We start from the raw sequence: 19734 nt of genomic DNA, 5'->3' as shown, positions 1-19734 counted from the left end.
GCCTGTATTCATAAAGTGTCTCATAGTAGGAGTAATCCCTATATAGTAGGAGACCCTTCATGAATACGGTCCCTGGCCAAGCGGACAGCTCAAGGTCAATAAGTGTCTTGATGGGAGAAAATTACTAAAGGAACCCGTAACATAATGCACAATTATCATGTCACCATGTGTTCAGCTTTAAAAATGTGACAAAACCCCATCTCTTGTTTGAGTTGGATTGGGTGTTTCAGGAGGAATGGAAGAAATGGCCCCCCACAAGGCTGAGGAACCGACCCTTTTGGCATGGTCTGGCCTTCTCACCACAAACTGGTGGTGTGATCAGCAGGCTAAAAACACTAAGGAGTCTGACATCTCCTCAGAGAGAGCTGAAATAATGTTCGCACAGAGAGAGAGAAAAAACACAATCGACCTCCAAAGAATGAGCAGCGAAAACAGGCTAGCTGTATAATAAGTGAGCTGGAAAGTATTTTTTCATACAAAGGGTTTATACAAAAGGGCCAGACACTGAAAGTATTGGAAGATGTAGCTACAACCCCAGCTCAACAACCACACAAAAACACTAACTGTTGATTTTTTGAGGCAAGAAAAAAAAACACATCATGCATTTAATACTTAGTTGTAAAATTAGAATGTGTCTAAAATACCCATGGCCTTTTCTTAATCCCCAAGAAATAGCCAATAGTAATACCTTTTACACCTCGAGCCATCATAAACCATGTTATTTCATCTGGATATTTATGGTGTGTGTGTGTGTGTGTGTGTGTGTGTGTGTGAGTGTGAGTGTGAGTGTGAGTGTGAGTGTGAGTGTGAGTGTGAGTGTGAGTGTGAGTGTGAGTGTGAGTGTGAGTGTGAGTGTGAGTGTGAGTGTGAGTGTGAGTGTGAGTGTGTGTGTGTGTGTGTGTGTGTGTGTGTGTGTGTGTGTGTGTGTGCGTGCGTGCTTGCCTGTGCGCATGCATGTATGCGCACGTGTGTGTACGTGCGCATGTGTGTGTATGTGTGTGGTAAGGGAGGGCGGGGGGATTACATCAAGTCACCACTGAAACTAAACTAAGCCAAAGAAAACCACACACAATGGAATCTGTAGTATGTTTGTTTTGTTTTGTTTCATTCCAGACCCCCAGGAGCAAAACTGACAGAACACTGTGGAACAGGAGCTGAAAACAACCCCAGCAGAAAGACATGTCTGCGGTCGCCGTAGGTACAGAAGAGATGACTGCGGTCAGCGAAGGTAGAGAAGAAACAAGATGCGGCTCTCCGCATCAAAACAAGCCGGGTGGTAATTTTAGACTCAGGGGCAACAAATTGCTCTCTTTTCTCCCACTCCAGTCAATCAGGGCAGAGAGGGAGGTACTGGTGGTCCGAGGTCTTGTTCGGATGCTTAATTATCGTGACTAGTGGGAGTTGGAGCACTCTCCCAAATAACAACTGACTGGTTATTAGAATATTATTACAAACCCCAGGAGCAGGCGAAGGGGCTGATTACTGACTCATGTGGGAGGCATAATTTAGGAGGAATGTAGGGAGGCGGAATGGCCTGGTCCTTGGTAATGGAAGTAGCGTGGCACATTGGGTAATTACCTGCTCCGAAACAGGAACTGAACGGAGAGCTCAGATCAGATCCCCCAGATCTCATATTGAGGTAGGGGGAGAAATTAGCCAAAACCTTTTGGTTTGGTTCTTTTGAAATGGTCACACATACAGTACACACACACACACACACACACGCACGCACACACGCACACGCACACACACACACACACACACACATACACACATACACACACACACACACACACACACACACACACACACACACACACTCTTGGTGTAGTGCTGCCTGTGGAACCAGGGGAGACAACCCCATGAAAGGCAGGCACACCACAACTATTATGGAATCGTACAAAGAGGATACTAAACATTCATAAGTAGAAGTATTCATTCATTCCTTGATGTGGGAAAATTGATTCTACTGGGAGAGAGTGCAGTATCTCTCTCTCTCTCTCTCTCTCTCTCTCTCTCTCTTGAACACACACTGACTCACACACTTCAAACATTTCTGGGCGCGCACACACACAAAGCTGCCATCATTGCGTTCCAATAGTATTTCCTCTATTCCTTACATCACCTCTTCTGGTGGAATATCTAAGGGGAGAATTTGTTGATCTTCTCCTTCAATGTGTTTTGAGAATAATGTGATGAAGTAGTTTGCGAGGAATAGAAGAGAGTATATTGGGCGGCTTATGTTTCAGGCAGTGTGTGAAGAGCAGGCGAAGAGAGTCAAGGTTGTTGGGCTGCTCTAATTGGTCATTGTTTGTATGTCGGAGGGACGTGTAAATGATGAAGGGAGCAGGTGGCCTTTATCATCTGGTCTGCAGCTGGAGCTTTATGACTCACTTCTACCTTGACCAAGCTCTACATTATTAGACACATACACACACACACATACACACACACACACACACACAGAGATTTTCCATGCACACAAACACACTAATACACAAACAAAATTTACTTTTGTTCCCTCAAACACTCACATTCACATATACACATTCATTCACTCCCATTTTAAGCTCAAGCACTGCACAAAGTCTTTCCATTGACAGCTGCCTGCCTGCTAAGCACTGAGTGTTGAGGTCAGCAATGGGACACAGACACACAGAGAGCTGGAGGGGCGCTGGCCCTCTGGGGGGCTGTAATGGTCTCTGGAGCTCAAGCCCTTTTTCCTCTCATCTCACTTTGATTCCTGGAACCGTAAACATGGACATTTTACTGACAACAAGTTGGGCAACAGCTCAACCTCGCTGCTCTCAGTTAGATCTCAGTGTACAAGTGGCAAGGGCTCTCTTTGAGTCAATGGAAGAGATCCCTACTTTTTTAAAATAGTGAAATCAAATGTGGGGAATGGTAAAAATCGGGAATGGCACTGAAGATTCAAAAGGGTTATCAAACCTGTTTTTAATAAAAACACCTGATTTTATTATGGTATTTTTACATACATAGTTAGCTTTGCTTAGTTTAGATACCCGCCAAAACCGGTTACAAGTGCAAAGAAAATAAATTCTTTGAATATATATATACAAACCTTTTTCCCTTTTATATATATATATATATATATAAAAGGGAAAAAGGTTTGTTACATTAAATGTAACAAACCTTTTTCACATTTTGATCAATGAAGCAATGTCCTGTGACTCTCCTCATACTTCAAACAACATTATATTATTAGTAGCAGAGGTGCCAGTTTGCTTCGTCAGATGTTTTACGGGAAGAAGGCATGAGTGCTTCATTAAAACACACTTTCACCCTCTCCTGTGAAGTGTTGCCCCATGAATTCATCATTCAATTCATTATTCATGCCTTACTGGGATTATTTATCTGCCGTTGTGTTTTGGTTTAACTTTGACAGTCATTTAGGCTTAATTGCTCATTTGACATTTTTAAAATCATATGTTTGATTTCCTAAAGTGCCTTTTGCCAGTGATATCCAATTGTATGAGTTAATCATACTACGTTGGCCAAGAGCAATCACATGTTACTATAGATGATGACAGTATGTGAAATTGTAACTTCCACTGTATGTATACAGGGCCAGTTTCCCAGACATATATTATGCTTTCTTCTAGATTAAAATGTGTCATCACTGGAGAGTTCTATTGAAAGTGTAATTCAGTCTAAGATTTAATGTGGCTTAATAAGGCATAATATGTGTTCAGGAAGGCCATATGAGTACAATCGCAAAGTATTCATTAGTAAATTATTTAGCACACATTAACACTTCCACATTAACACATCCACATAGTTCCAAAACGAGCTTATCACCATTATAAAACCTTTTTTTGGTGGTAGGTAAATCCTGTCAGGTCAGATGGAACACTTTCAAGTTCTACCTGGAATCAAAAAAGGGTTTGGCACATAGAACCATGTTATAGAACCTCTGAATAAGGTTACACACAGAACCATGTTATAAACCCTCTGAATAAGGTTACACACAGAACCTAAACCACCCAGGGGTTCTGCTATGGTGACAAAATGTTCCTTGCTAAATTAAATGACATAAAAAATGGCCATTCAAAAGTAGTTGTTCAGAAGATATTAGCTTGTCCATATCCCTACTGTTACTGTTTATATGAACTCATTTCCAACACCCACTGACCACGGTGTTGCCAAATGGCCATGACAGTATGATCTCACAATAGGTTTCCCATAAAATAAAATGTTCCATCTTGGGGCATGACGGAGAAGACTGTATCTTTTGGCCAGTGCTGTACTGGGTGACTACAGTGGAGCAGCTCTGGGGGTATTGGAGAAAATGCTGTAATCTTGCATCTTTGGCTTTCACAAGTTGATCTCCTCAATGTTGAGTTCAGACAAGGACCCACTCTGACACAAACATACTGTACACACACATGTGCACATGCACACACACACACACACACACACACACACACACACACACACACACACACGCATGCACACACATCATGACTAGATGACTATGTATAAATATATATATATATATATAGATGTCTTAAAAGGTAGGTGGCTAAAGGCTATGTAGAGGCGGTGCTGAATGAAATGTGGTATGTACATCATAAACTATATTAGTATATACTGTACATATATATACAGTAGCTTCAGAAAGTATTCAGACACCTTCACTTTTTCCATATTTTGTTGTGTGTGTGTGTGTGTGTGTGTGTGTGTGTGTGTGTGTGTGTGTGTTTGTGTGCGGAAATAACATACAAAATAACAAAATACATTAAACACTAAATACATACATGATACATACATGATAAACAGAAAATAATAAATGGTTCTCAAAACATAGTCGGCATGACCTGGTGATTTCATTATTGTATTTTTAAGGCATATATTTGCATACATTTCATTATATAAAATTACTGCAAAAACAACTGACTGTGCCTTAAAGGCTTATTGAATCCAACATATACTGTACCTATTGTAAGGCATATGGAGGCCAAGCTCAACCACAAATTGAGGATTGAGGAGCACTTCCAGAGCAACTCTTACCCCCATCGTATGTGGCAAGACATCCAGGCCATCATTGAATACAAACCCCAAAATGCAGCCCCCCCCACCAGCACTGCGTCCCTACCCGACAAGCTCAACCACTTCTGCGCTCGCTTCGACTGGGACAACAAAAAAACTGCCATCAAAGCCGAGCCCTGAATGTACGAAAAGCTACTGGCCCTGACGGCATTCCTGGCCGGGTGCTCAGGGCGTGTGATGCACAGCTGGCCGGGGTTTTCATTGACATTTTCAACCTGTCACTGGCCCAGGCAGTTGTCCCCACGTGCTTCAAGTCAACAACTATCGTGCCGGTGCCAAATAACTCTGCTGCAGCTGCAGATTCAACACCTCCAAGCTGGTCACCAAACTCAGTGACCTTGGTATCAGCACCTCTCTCTGCAACTGGACCCTAGACATCCTAACCAACAGACCCCAGCATGTCAACCACTCCTCCTCCACCCTGACCCTGAACAACGGCATGCCACAGGTCTGTGTGCTGAGCCCTCTCCTCTACTCCCTCTTCACCTACGACTGCGTGCCGATGCATGGCTCTAACACCATCATCAAGTTCGCAGATGACACCACGGTGGTAGGCCTGAGAAGTAACAATGATGAGTCGGCCTACAGGGAGGAGGTCCAGCAACTGGCAGTGTGGTGTGCCAACAACAACCTGGCCCTCCACACCAGTAAGACATTAGGAGATCGTTGTGGACTTCAGGAAAACTAGCAGCTTCCCGCAACCCCAATCTACATCAATGAGATGGAGGTGGAGCGTGTCCCCAGCTTCAAGTTCCTGGGTGTCCACATCTCCGAGGACCTCTCTTGGATCCTCAACAGCTCAGCTGTCTCCCTGGATCCTGACCAACTTCTACCGCTGCACCATTGAGAGCATCCTAACCAGCTGCATCACAGTGTGGTAACTGTGGCAACTGCACAACCGTGTCCAACCGGGAAGACCCTGCAACGGGTGGTGAAAACCGCCCAGTGTATCATTGCCACCAAACTCCCTACCATCTCTGCCTGAGTCCCTCCAGGCAGAAAGCTGTAAGCATTATCAAGGACACCTCGCACCCCAGCCACGGTCTGTTTGATCCCCTACCATCTAAAAGACTCAAGAAGGACAGGATCCTCAGGTCCCATACCAGCAAGCTCCAGAACAGCTTATTTCACACAGCTGTCACTCTGATGAACAATCCTCCCCCCCACACACTCTGATGAACAACCCCCCCCCCCCCCCCAACATGGGGTACCCTGACTCCCAGTATTTGTATACCCCCCCACCCCCCCGGTCACTGTGGACACCCAATTTAGCCTTTGCACTACTGCTGTTTGCACACACCCCTGGTCACTGTGAACACTCAATTACCTTTGCAAATACCATATTTTCACACATTTGTACATAACTCTTTTTATATGTTAGTCTCCAATGTATCTGTATACACCATACTGTACATAGCTACCTTAACTGTACATAGTAGTACTTGGTTCAATGTCCATCTCATTTAGCTCTAATTACCTACTTGCCATACTGTACCTATCACTTATCACTATCATGTTTTGCACTATATAACTATTTGCACTTCTGGTTAGAGGCTTAACTGCGTTATTTATTGTCTGGTACTTGTACTCTGCAATGACAATTAAATTGAATCTAATCTAATCTAATCTAAAAAAAAGTATTTAAGTAAATGTCATGACAAAAGAGTTATACAACATTTGGAAAAGTGCCTGGTGTAAGAACCTGTTGTATTACATTTGTATAGTAAAACATGTACAGTACAATACTACTACATTATTCGTGAAGCATCAATGTAGGCCTTATAACTTGTATATACTTTTAGTCTTAAAAGTAAAAATATCTTGAAAGTTGGAACTTAAAATCTGCTCAACTTCTCTGGATTTGATATCAACCCATAGCAAACACCTCGGGATGGGAAGAGATGGGACATGTTCCTGCTGTTCAGACTAGCTGTGTGTCTCAGGCCCTCCTCACTCCCCCGCACATCAGCACTGGCTAATCTATGGCCAAAATGTTAACTCAATTTGTCAGTGTTATCTTCACGTCAACAGTTCCCCTCAAATATTTATAATAGGCCCTGCGCTCAGACGACTGGTGAACGAAGGGATGAAGCTGAGAATGTTAACATGGAGGGCAGTTTTTCCACAGACTGAGAAATGGTACGAACGCCCCAAACAACATGTTTTATGAGAATGTCCAACCTTTCAGGAATAGACTCACTGTCATTAGTTGTTTTATTACGTTCAAAAAGAAAGGGATCATCAATTACACTAAGATGACACTAACATGATCTGTGTCATAGTTCCAATGCACACATAATTGTTGGCGCCATCAGACAGACAGACTGAAGGGGTTTGAGTGTTTGTCAGACAGATGGATGGACAGTGTTAGCGAGTCTAGTGACCGTACAGACAGACAGACAGACAGACAGACAGACAGACAGACAGACAGACTGATAGACTGTGTTAGCCAGTTTTGGGACTGGGATAGACTGATGGACAATGTTAGGGGGTTTTGGTCACATGACAGACAGACAGACAGACAGACAGATGGACAGTGTGTGTGTATTTGTCAGACAGACTGATTGACAGTATTAGTAGGTTTGATTACAGTTTTGTTGTGTTAGTTGGGTTGATGACCTGACAGACAGACTGATGGAAAGAGTTAGTGTGTGTTAGGTGGTTTACTGTCCTGACTGACAGACTGATGGACAGAGTTAGTGTGTGTTAGGTGGTTTACTGACCTGACAGACAGACTGATGGACAGTGTTAGTATGTTAGCTGGTTCGGTGACCTGGTTATCTCCCAAGCACAGCAGCTATGCTCTGAAGCACTCTGCATCATCTATGCATCCTTCATCTGCAACTGGCCTGCAGCAGCAGTAGCATCATTAACAGATTCAAACTCAGGGAAACCACAAATCTAAACAGAGCAGCACTTCCTGTGTTACACACACGCACATACACACACACGCACACACACACACACACACACACACACACACACACACACACACACACACACACACACACACACACACACACACATGCGCGTGCGCATGGTGACGTGTGCACTGAATCAATCCTAAACCCTGACACATAAACAATTAGCGGAATGTTGAGTTTATTTGATGATTCTTTCTCTTTCGTCTTTTTTGGCAGGTTGAGGATTGGAGATCAACATTGGTTTCTATTTGTTTTCGCATTCAGACTCCCCTTCAGGGAAACAGGGAAACAAACGTTTCTCTTCAGGGAAACAAACGTTGCTTAATAGAAGCAGGAAATGGGCTAACACAATGTTTGCAGGGTTGCTTCTGACGTTTTTTTACAGTATTATCTTTCTCCAGAGATTTGACAATTCTAACATTTTTGCAATAGCTTCATTTTTGCAATCTTATTGTACTGTATTGTTGAACCGTGAGTTCATATCATAGGTCAAATATAGTCATGTGAAAAATATTTTTCAACATTTAAACATATGGACATTTGATCTTCATTTTAACAATATTGAGAGATTGAGGTAATATAACAAAACAAATAGACCTAAAAAAAAACAACGTTAGGACACCCCGACATTTATTACTACTTAAAATGGCTAAAATTAGAATCAAGTTATTAGAGCACTGTTAGAGAGGATTTTGGGGGAGCCTCTCTCATTTAAACCTCAGATATTTAGTTTGGTTTGCTCTGTTCAACTTTGTTGAAAATCAATGACACACTCACTAGTCAAGCCAAAACATATTGCAATGCAATGGATTCGGTGAGTAATCCCGACCACTACCTACTTAGTGTAGAGTAATGGGGATTACTCAACGAATCCATTGCATTGCAATATTTTGGCTTGACTAGCGAGTGTGTCATTGATTTTCAACAACGTTTAAATTTATTTAAAATATTCAGAATAAAAGACTGAACATTAATTTTGGTCGGTTGCCGACTTGTTCCTGCTTTCACCAGCTGGTGTCACAAATGTGAGACCATCTGTCCTAAAATGTAAGCTGAAGTTGATGTGGACCATGTCAATGACCCAAAACATTCCAGTAAATCCACCAAGGAATGGCTCAAAAGAAAGAAATGGAGAGTCCTGGAATGGCCAAAGTCAAAGCCCGGATCTTAATCCTATTGAGATTTTGTGGGGTGATTTGAAACGGGCTGTGCATGCAAGCCATCCCTAAAACATCACACAGCTGAAAGAATTCTGCGGGAAAAACTTTCTCCCAGTCGGGGGGTCCTAATTTTTTCACATGACTGTATGTTTTGCTTACAGGGGTGGTTTCAAAGATACAGATAAAGCCAAGTCCTGGACCAAATCATACTTTTAATGGAGACTCTCTAATGTTTATACTGAATCAGGGAAAATGGCCCAAAAAGTTGCATACGGTCGGTGACTTCAGGGGAGTACTTGGTTTATGTAACAGCTAGGTGGTGAGAATTGATGATTAGGTAACAGCGACGCGAGAATGGTGAGAATTGACATAAAGGACATGATTGAATCTCCTCAAAATAGAACGCCCAAATATGTCTGACGGCTTACAGTCAAACTGCTAAATCATCAAGCCCTCTTCATCCACGGGATGCAAAGAGAGAACAACATTCCTAATTATGGATGAACAATCATGTGAGGCTACAGTTCAGTGAAGTTGCAATGCCCATGCAAACAGAGAGGCCAGGGGGTGTATCAATTGGGGTTACTTTATACCCTGCAGTCTGTCAGGTAATTACAACAACCTGGGTGGGGGGGGTTGCTCTCGATTCATTTACCTTTACTGGACTGATGATGATCTGGTCTGAGACTTGTGGAAATGGTGTAAAGGATTACATTTCAAAACAGACTCTGAGCGAAGGTCAAAACCAGGGATAAAATCCCCATATATGGACAACACTCTCAAAGCAAGACAGAGGGGAAAAGTAACAACTTGGTCACCTGAAAAAAGGCTAAAATCAACATGCGGATGAGAATGGTAATTTGGCAATGGCAAGGTGTAATCAGTCTTGTCCATTAAGGAGCGGACTAACACACTGCCCTCATTGTGTAACTTAGATTGATATGATATTATATAAATGAAAGCAAGCGAGGTAAATTAACGTGTGTATTAGTGCCAATGTATGACTTATATGGCCACTTTCATTAGACTTTTCATCTGCTTAAATAAGCACTTAATAAGCCTTTGTAGTGTTAATTATATTGGAACTCTCACTATTACCCCTTTGATACATCTCTAGAACATCTCTCCCTGATGGGAGCTGGGGTCTAGTTCAGAGTCACTGAAACATATTAGTCAAGAGAAAGAGTAACATTTATTAGGGTATTGCCAAGAGGATTTATAAAGCGTGCAAATAGCCAATAATGCTTTTTCTTGAGTGAGGCAGTCCCTCTCTTTTTGTATTTTATTTTCACATGTATTGAGACAGTAGGAAGGTATAGATATAAGCCAGATTGGAGCTTGAACCCACAACCCTCAGGAGAGTTCACATGTGACAGGTTCTGGTGAAAAAGTCCCAAAGTCCCAATAAAAAAAAAAAAAAAGTTTATGAAAGGTTGTACCGGTTATTGACTTCAGGGTAGTACCTGGTTTAGGCAACAGGTGGCCAGGTTGTAAGCTTTCAAATGATGTGTCACACATTGAAATCAGAAAGAAGATATGCTTATTTGAATGTCGGTGCACCTCAAACCAAATACCAGAGAAAAAAGCTCTGAATCAAAACAGATGCGTTTGCTACCATCGCGTTGGTAGCTAGCTAGCAGCTAAGAAATAACATCACATGAACATCTAACTGCACGTCACATCACAACATGCTAATAGAACACGAACATGCTAAAAAAAATGACACATAATTAGATGAACACACAGTCCTTGCTTTTGAACACGTCATAATTTAGAGAATCAAGGACCCCAATTGAAATAAGCCAGTGGCTTTCTTGTTGTTTTTTTAGTTTTGTTTTTTTTTCTTGGTTTTTTTTTCTTGGGTTTTTATCCTGTTAGTTGACCTTGTATGTAATATGTACTTTCATGTACCTACTTCTGCAAATCTTCTAATAAAGTTTTCAATCAATCAATCAATAAAATATAAGTCATGTCATAAATCATGTCTCCAGCCCATAAATACAGAAATTAGTGTGCACCATGGCACTTTGGGCTGTATTATCCAATCAAATTGAAAAAAAGGCAGGACAGCTTTTTCTCATCCAAGATGGCGGTTCACAGCAGCAAAATTAGATGGCTTCTTGAGGGTTACTGAGATAAATCAACACAATTTATGAGTGTAACTGTTGCTATAGTAACATGTTCATATTTGTTGACATGATGTTGGCAATAATAATAATAGTAGGCCACTCCCTCCCTACCCACACTGTATCTTCTCGTTGCAACCTACGTATCCTCTCCCCCACTGCACTCTCTTCCTCTGTCATATTCTCCCTACCCTCTGTTGAATCCTTCTCGCTTCTATCCACTGATTCAGCATCTCCCACCCTCTGGTCCACTCTCTCCTCATCCTTCGTCTCTCTGTCCACTGACATCGAGGCCAACACAATCCTCTCCACGCCCTCCTCCACGCTCTCTGAAACCCTGCAAGCTTGTAGAATAGGGCTCCAGGCAGCTGAGAGGAAATGGAGAAAAAACGGCCTCTCTGATTACCTAAACTCTTATCAGTCTCTCCTCCTCAACTACACCTCCTCTGCATCAGCTGCTAAAGCTTCCTACTGCCATTCCAAAATCCAATCCTCTGCCTCTAACCCAAGGAAATTATTCTCCACATTTTCCACCCTCCTCAACCCCTCCCTCATCCCTGTCTGCAGCTGACTTTGTCACCTACTTTGAAAAGAAGGTTGATGACATTAGCAGTTTCTTCTCTCCATCTCTCGCCAACACTGCTACCACCCCTCCCAAACCCACTGTGCTACACCCAGTCTCTGTTCTCATTCTCCTGGACCTGTCTGCTGCATGCGACACAGTAAACCACCCGATCCTTCTCTCCACTCTCTCAGAACTGGGCATCTCTGGCTCTGCACTCTCCTGGTTGCATCCTACCTGACTGGTCGCTCTCACCAGGTGATGTGGAGACGATCGCTGTCCTCCCCATGAGCCCTCACCACTGGGGTCCCCCTGGGCTCCGTCCTAGGGCCCTTACTGTTCTCTTATACCAAATATCTTGGCTCTGTAATTTCCTCACATGGTTTCTCCTACCACTGCTACGCAGACGGCACTCAACTCCTTCTGTCTTTCCCCAGCATTGAATCACAGTTGGCAACATGTGTCTTTGCATGTCTGCAGACATCCAAGCAGACATTTCTACTTGGATGTCATCCCACCACCTCAAGCTCAACCTTAACAAGACTGAGCTACTCTTCCTCCCTGGAAAAGCCTGTCCTCTCCAAAACTTCTCCATCACAGTAGAGAACTCTACAGTGACCTCCTCCTAGACATCCAAGAACCTTGGGGTGATCCTCAACAACCACTTAGCCTGTGCGGCAAATATCACAGCGACAGCACGCTCCGGCAGAGTCTTCCTCTACAACATCAGAAGGATACGTCCATTCCTTACCAGAGAAGCAGCTCAACACTTGGTCCAGACACTGATCATCTCCCGCCTTAACTACTGCAACGCACTCTTGGTCGGGCTTCCTCCGACCTCTGCAGCTCATACAGAATGCTGCCGCCCATCTGGTGTTCAACCTCCCCAAATTCTCCCATGTTACCTCTGTCCTTCGCACCCTTCACTGGCTCCTAGTAGCAGCTGGCATCAGATTCAAGACTCTGGTGCTCGCCTACCGGGCAGCAAAGGGAACTTCTTCTTCGGCGTATGGGTTGTTGTTTTTCCTCTCCACTCCACCAGGCTCGGGGCCGAGGGGCTACCCTTTTACCACCCCGAGACCTGGTTGAGGGGCTCACCCGGGCTATATTTCTGGACACCCCTCCAGAAGCCACGTCATCGACTCGTCATCTAGTACCGACAGACCATGCATCCCGTTGGGTGGGTGGTACACCGGGCAATCCAGGATAATATGGTCTGCGGTTTGGTCCTCTGCGCCACACTCGCACGACGCATTTGGGGCCAAGCCCCATCTGTGCATTGATGAGCGGAAACGCCCGACGCCGGTCCGGAGACGATTGAGCCTCACCCAGGATAGCCTTGGCAAGTCCATCCCGAGGGGCTCAGCGCCGGCGATTGGGATGTGGTCGCGGAGTTTGGGGGTGTTAGTCTCCCACTCCGCGCGCCACATATAATCCGCCCATCCTGCCGCACTGATGTTGAGATCTTTGCATTGCTGCCTGAGATCCTGTGCGGCAGGCACAAATGGGCCTTGTAAAAGGGAACTGACCCCTCCTACATGCAAGCAGTGGTCAGCCCCTAAACACCTGCCCATTCACTCTGCTCTTCCACCTCTGCTGGCTGACTGGCACCACCGCTTCTACGGGGATGCAGCATTCGCGCTACCCGGTCATGACTTTTCACCGTCCTGGCACCCCGCTGGTGGAACGAGCTTCCCACTGCTGTCAGGACTGCAGAGTCACTCCCTATCTTCCGCCAAAGACTGAAGACCCATCTCTTCAGGCGATACCTTAACTGTCCCTCCTGAAACCTCTCTGTCCCCTCTACCCCCCTGTAGAGTTTCTCTACTGTAAATAATAATAATAGAAAAAAAAGAATATAATAATAATTCTTCCTTCCTCTAGCATTTTTGACTGCCAACGGCCTCTGGCCCCAGCATAGCATATTTTTCTTGTGATGACTGATGGATTCGATGACTCACATACTTAGACAAATGTATTTATTGTAAGTCGCTTTGGATAAAGGCATCTGCTAAAATGCCAAAAATGTAAAAATGTAAAATGCAAAAGAGAGTTGGTCGTCTTTTTGAAGGTTGTTGGTCCAATTCTCTGTGACTGTTCCATCCTAGGGAGTTTCTGTGTTTCTTCTCTGGTGTTTCTTCAAGCTGTTATGACTTACTTTAAATTATAGCCTTTTATGCATCATGGGTTATTCCAATTATTCATATGTCATTAATGTCTCTGAGATCCAATAGAAATACTAAAACATCATGATTCAAGTCAAGTTTTCTTCATCAGTTTTCTTTATCTATTTATAACATATCAGTCACATAACACTATTATCTCTGTCCCTGATTTCTGTGCCTACAGTATGTAAACTCCACTACAACAACAACCAAGACAAAATGCTGCTTTGGCTAGAATCCCTTGTACAAGTCTCCATTACAAATAAACTCAGCTCCCCATCCCATCCTCCATTAAAACAGCTGAGGAACATCTACAGCTGGCTCCGTATGACAGGAACACTGACCGCTTCAGGTCGTGACCTCTCATTAATTACATTCACTATCTGGACCGTGTTCCTGGCATGGAGCACTCTAGTGTGTGGGCAGGGTTATATACACTATGTTTTCTCAGACCCACTAAATTAAGTTTTCTCTGCAGTTCCAGAGTGTGAGTCATTGGACAATCAGAGTAATGAGGGTTTCCCTTTTGCTTCCCTGTCTTTTCCCCTCTCCGTCTACGCACAACGGTACTTGATCAATGAGCTGGCTTTGCCTTTTAAACAGTCCTTCATGGAGGCAATCAGATAAGCGGCTCCGTAACTCAACATTAAGCCAGAGGTGAAATTTAATTAGACTTGATCTGCTGATGGGCTCATTGGGTCTGTAAGAGTAAAGATAGCAGCTATCTGTAATTATGTTTTCTACTCGTTAGTCAATTTGTGGAGGTAAATTCATGTGTCATGCTGGTGTTTAAAACTATGCAGTCAATATCACTTTTTTATGATGCAGTAGCCTTTCATGGCAAGGAGTATTTAGTATAAAACTGCCACACAGTTACAGTACATACTGTGGCCAAGTGCATATAAAAGTCAAGTAAGAGTTTACTTTTTATATATATAAAGTAGCCTCCAGTATATATTGCAACAACATATATATAGTTAAACAGAATTTGTGTTGACGCACTACCATTCAACATCAACACTGTGGCGATTAAAGGACTAAACTAATTCCATCCTTATTCCAGACACAAATCCAATGTTGATTTAAGGAATGGACAAGATATTTTCACCAAATAAATATAGAAAGTCTTGGAAAATGGTAAATGAGACGAGATTAGTGAGAAGATTGGGCTCCAGTGGCTTTATCAATAGTTGGTTAGGTTACCTGGATACATTTGTAGTTCAATGCTACACGATTAACCTTGTTATAATGCTAAGATCAACATCAAGATGTCCAGTTGTATACTGGATTGGTATTGGGTTTATGTCTTCACCTGGTTACTGGGTATAACACACATCAACAAACAGAGCCTGTGTGTGTGTGTGTGTGTGTGTGTGTGTGTGTATGTGCGTCTGAGTGTTACATATCAACAAACAGAGCTTGTGTGTGTCAGGAGTGTTAATCCTGTATGGAGGAAGTGGAGAAACTGTCTCTTTTATCCTTGTGTTCCCGAGCCCCATCCTGGGCTCGCACGCTCAGGGAGGAGTGGAGAACCCTACACCCTCTGCCCGTGGCACGGAAAGCTATTGTCTGTCCCCCACCTTTCAAGCGGCCCAGCAGATAACCTCATCGAGCACAAAGACGTGTGCGATGAGGGCAACACAAGACCGACGTGATTCCCTAGAAATGCCTTTAGGCCTACTCCACCGCCCTCAAAACAACAAAGAAAAACGCTGCCACCATTGGAGCAGGACAGGTGTTGTTTTTATTTTTATTTTTTTCTCACTCATTTAATGAACCTCCCCCAGTGTGCTTCATCAAAACCCACTTCTGTGATCAAAAGCTGTACGCGAGAGCATCTGATCTCATTTTAGAGTAGAAGGGGGGCATTCAAAGAAGGCAGGCAGGTATGTTGTTCTTGTGACCCTTCTGAAGTGAACATTCTTTTTGGGGTGACACAATACTACCCACATGAGGGGCTGAGTTGTTTTTTGTAGCTTTCAAACACAAAGAGACCGAAAGTGAGTGAGTGAGAGGGAGGGAGAGAGGGAGGGAGGGAAGAAGAGAGAGAGAGACAGAGAGAGAGAGAGAGAGAGAGAGAGAGAGAGAGAGAGAGAGAGAGAGAGAGAGAGAGAGAGGAATATGATGTTTTCCTTTTTGTACTCAGGCTCTGAAACCTCATCCCTCTTTCATGGTGTCAGTCGTTCTTTTGTGTATGGCAGTGGCGGGCCCCTTTGACACTGTGGTGCTTATCCTCTTGATACCCGACTCCTATTGAAGCTGGCCTTCTCTCCCCTCTTTGTTCCCTCCTCACCTCTGCGCTACCCAGTCAGACAGACAGACAGACAGACAAACAGACACACTAGTAACCCCAGTCACCTCTGAGCTACCCTAACAGACAGCCAGAGAGACAGCCAGACAGCCAGACTACAGTAGTAACACCATGCCATGACACTCAGGTAGAGGTTTCTAACCATGCAGGCAGGCAGGCAGGCAGGCAGGCACGCAGGCACGCACGCACGCACGCAAGCACGCACACACACACACACACACACACATACCTGAGTCGCCAACACAAAGGGCCCTCCCCAGGCCTCCTCATCAGACACAGGACACCCCAGTCAGATGACTCCTGTGGGATTTCAGCTCCATTCCAGAGGTTCTTCTTAGGCATTTCTTTGGTGGATTCTCACGGAAATCTCCAGAGCAGCCCTGATAAGAGGCACCTCCACTGACAAGCCAAAGTGGCTGCCATGTCACAGGAGAGATAAGGATGGGGGAGGTGTATGTGTGTGTGTGTGTGTGTGTGTTCTTAACTCGAGTTAAGAACATTCGAGTCGGACTTCAACAGCTCACAGCTGGTCTAACTTACACAACTAGACACAAACAATAATTTTATTGTGTCCATAAATGTGTCCAATAAATGTCAGCAACTGAAATGTGCAGTGTTATGTATTGACCTGGAGTATCATTCTCTCTTTAAAACAAAGGTCAAACCCAATCAGAGTGGAACAGGGTGTTATTTCAATGGTAATTTATAATGGTAATGGTATTTCCCAGCCATTATCTTATGACGGTGTCATAAAAGTTTAGACCAGTAATAAAGTTTGTTTTCAAATCATTCATTAATCTAAACATTCATGTGTAGAAGTATGAAGCAACACTGCCATCCAAGAATGCCTCACAAATCATCCCAGCATTAGATGCCATTAAATTAATTACCTTGTGTGAACAATCTATTTTGCTAAGCTCAGCACATCATGAAAATATATACATACAAATGCACATAGTTTATAGACAATCCAAAGTTATGCAGAATGTACTCAATATTGAATCCATCTGTATGCTTGTAGTACATAAATAAAGGTCAATTGCCTCATCAAAGTTGGCAATGTCAGTAATTCTGTCATCTGCTATGTATTCCTGAAGAGATAAGTAGAATGATGGATATATATATGAAACCAAACAGATTCTTCTCATTATATAACACATTCAAGAACAGTGGCTGGCTGGATACTGGAGCTCATTACAATATCATTGACTGTTATTCCGCTACTCTTGTCTGAACGTGTAATATGGTTTTACTGTTGTACATGAAAAAACATATCCTTCATAATCCTGTTACTTTTTATTCATCTCATAAAAGTCGGCCTTGGCCTAGTTCAGAAGCTGCTCTAAAGCTGCATTAAATTCCAAAAAGCAATATAATATTTTCTTCACCATCACAGTGGCAATAGAGCCCTGTTTGAAATAAACCAGTTGGCCTGGCCACACTTTTGACAGTGCCATTACATGGCTCCGAAGAACCTCAGTTCCACAGGCACAACAGGAGCTGTTCTTCTAGTGCATTTAATGGTCATATATGGTAATACCGAAATTACAGTAGATTCTAATGAATGGCTACATTGGCAACTGGATCTCAAGGAAATGGTTGGGAAAGTCGTTGAAATATTAGTATATATAATACATTTTACAGAAATGAATTCCCTCACCATCAAGTTGTATGGTCTATCCGTATACTTTATATTGGTGGCAGTTGTGTTTCTACACTGGGACATTTCTAAATAGCATTTATATAACATTTATTCGGTTTGCCATTAGCACCACGTCTGAACTGTGTTACCTACTAAATTGATAAGTAAGTCCATTGTCACAATCTGTATCTAAAACACAGCACACAAAATACGCTTACAATGCAGAATAGCCAGGCATTTTGCCATGGTCCAGCCATGCAATAATACCGCAAGCAGCTAAGAATGTTATTCCTCTCGTTCGTTTGATATGTGGACACAAAGAAAGACGTCAGACCATACAGCTCCATTAAATGTCCAAACATGTTTTGAGATGAGGCATTTTACTCATCCTGGAGCACACTCAAACTGCTCAAATGACCGGTGAACCCCTAGCCTTTGAGAATGCTTGTCTACGTGTTCTGACCTCCTCTTAATCTACAGCCCAGATCACCTCCTAGTCTACAGCCCTGACCACCTCCTAGTCTACAACCAGCCCTGACCACCTCCTAGTCTACAACCAGCCTTGACCACCTCCTAGTCTACAACCAGCCCTGACCTCCTCCTAGTCTACAACCAGCCCTGACCACCTCCTAGTCTACAACCAGCCTTGACCACCTCCTAGTCTACAACCAGCCCTGACCACCTCCTAGTCTACAACCAGCCTTGACCACCTCCTAGTCTACAACCAGCCCTGACCACCTCCTAGTCTACAACCAGCCCTGACCACCTCCTAGTCTACAACCAGCCCTGACCACCTCCTAGTCTACAACCAGCCCTGACCACCTCCTAGTCTACAACCAGCCTTGACCACCTCCTAGTCTACAACCAGCCCTGACCTCCTCCTAGTCTACAACCAGCCCTGACCTGACCTCCCCCTAGTCTACAGCCCTGACCACCTCCTAGTCTACAACCAGCCCTGACCACCTCCTAGTCTACAGCCCTGACCTCCTCCTAGTCTACAACCATCCCTGACCTCCCCCTAGTCTACAACCAGCCCTGACCACCTCCTAGTCTACAACCAGCCCTGACCACCTCCTAGTCTACAACCCTGACCTCCTCCTAGTCTACATCCCTGACCTCCTCCTAGTCTACAACCAGCCTTGACCTCCTCCTAGTCTACAACCATCCCTGACCACCTCCTAGTCTACAACCAGCCCTGACCTCCTAGTCTACAACCATCCCTGACCACCTCCTAGTCTACAACCAGATGGACCTCCTGCGAGTCTACATCTCTATAAAGAAGCATGTCATCGGGCCCATAAAGAAAGAGAAGCTGTAGAAATCTGGACCAAAGCCTAGCCTATCATTAACATCTCATAACCAACACTTCTCATAGAGTTGCAAATGTTTCTACACTGCTTACATTTCATCACGCCCATGTTCTGAAACCCACTCCACTTGGCTCCTTCTTGAGGACAGCATTTTTTAGCTGTGAGCAACCAAACATTGTCTGCAAATGACCCGTCTGCGTGTTTCTGCTGAGACATAGAACGGCTTATCACGACATGTTGGTTAAACACAAAGGATTTAGATGTGCACTGGTGCCATGCTGTGTGAATCAATCATGCAATACAATTCATTTGTTACCTTTTACAAAAACTGTTTTGTCACAGAGGGCTATTTTGAGGTGGCGCAAAAAAAGAGACGCAAGTACAAATGTAGTTGGCAATTTGGGACTGTGGTAAAAGGTGAAATTCAGGTGCGCTGAAAAATTCTGGTCTTGAAAATAATACCA

This window comes from Nansenia antarctica, assembly GCF_963989245.1.
Source record: "Nansenia antarctica genome assembly, chromosome: 4".
NCBI lineage: Eukaryota > Metazoa > Chordata > Actinopteri > Argentiniformes > Microstomatidae > Nansenia > Nansenia antarctica.
This window is presented reverse-complemented; position numbering follows the sequence as displayed.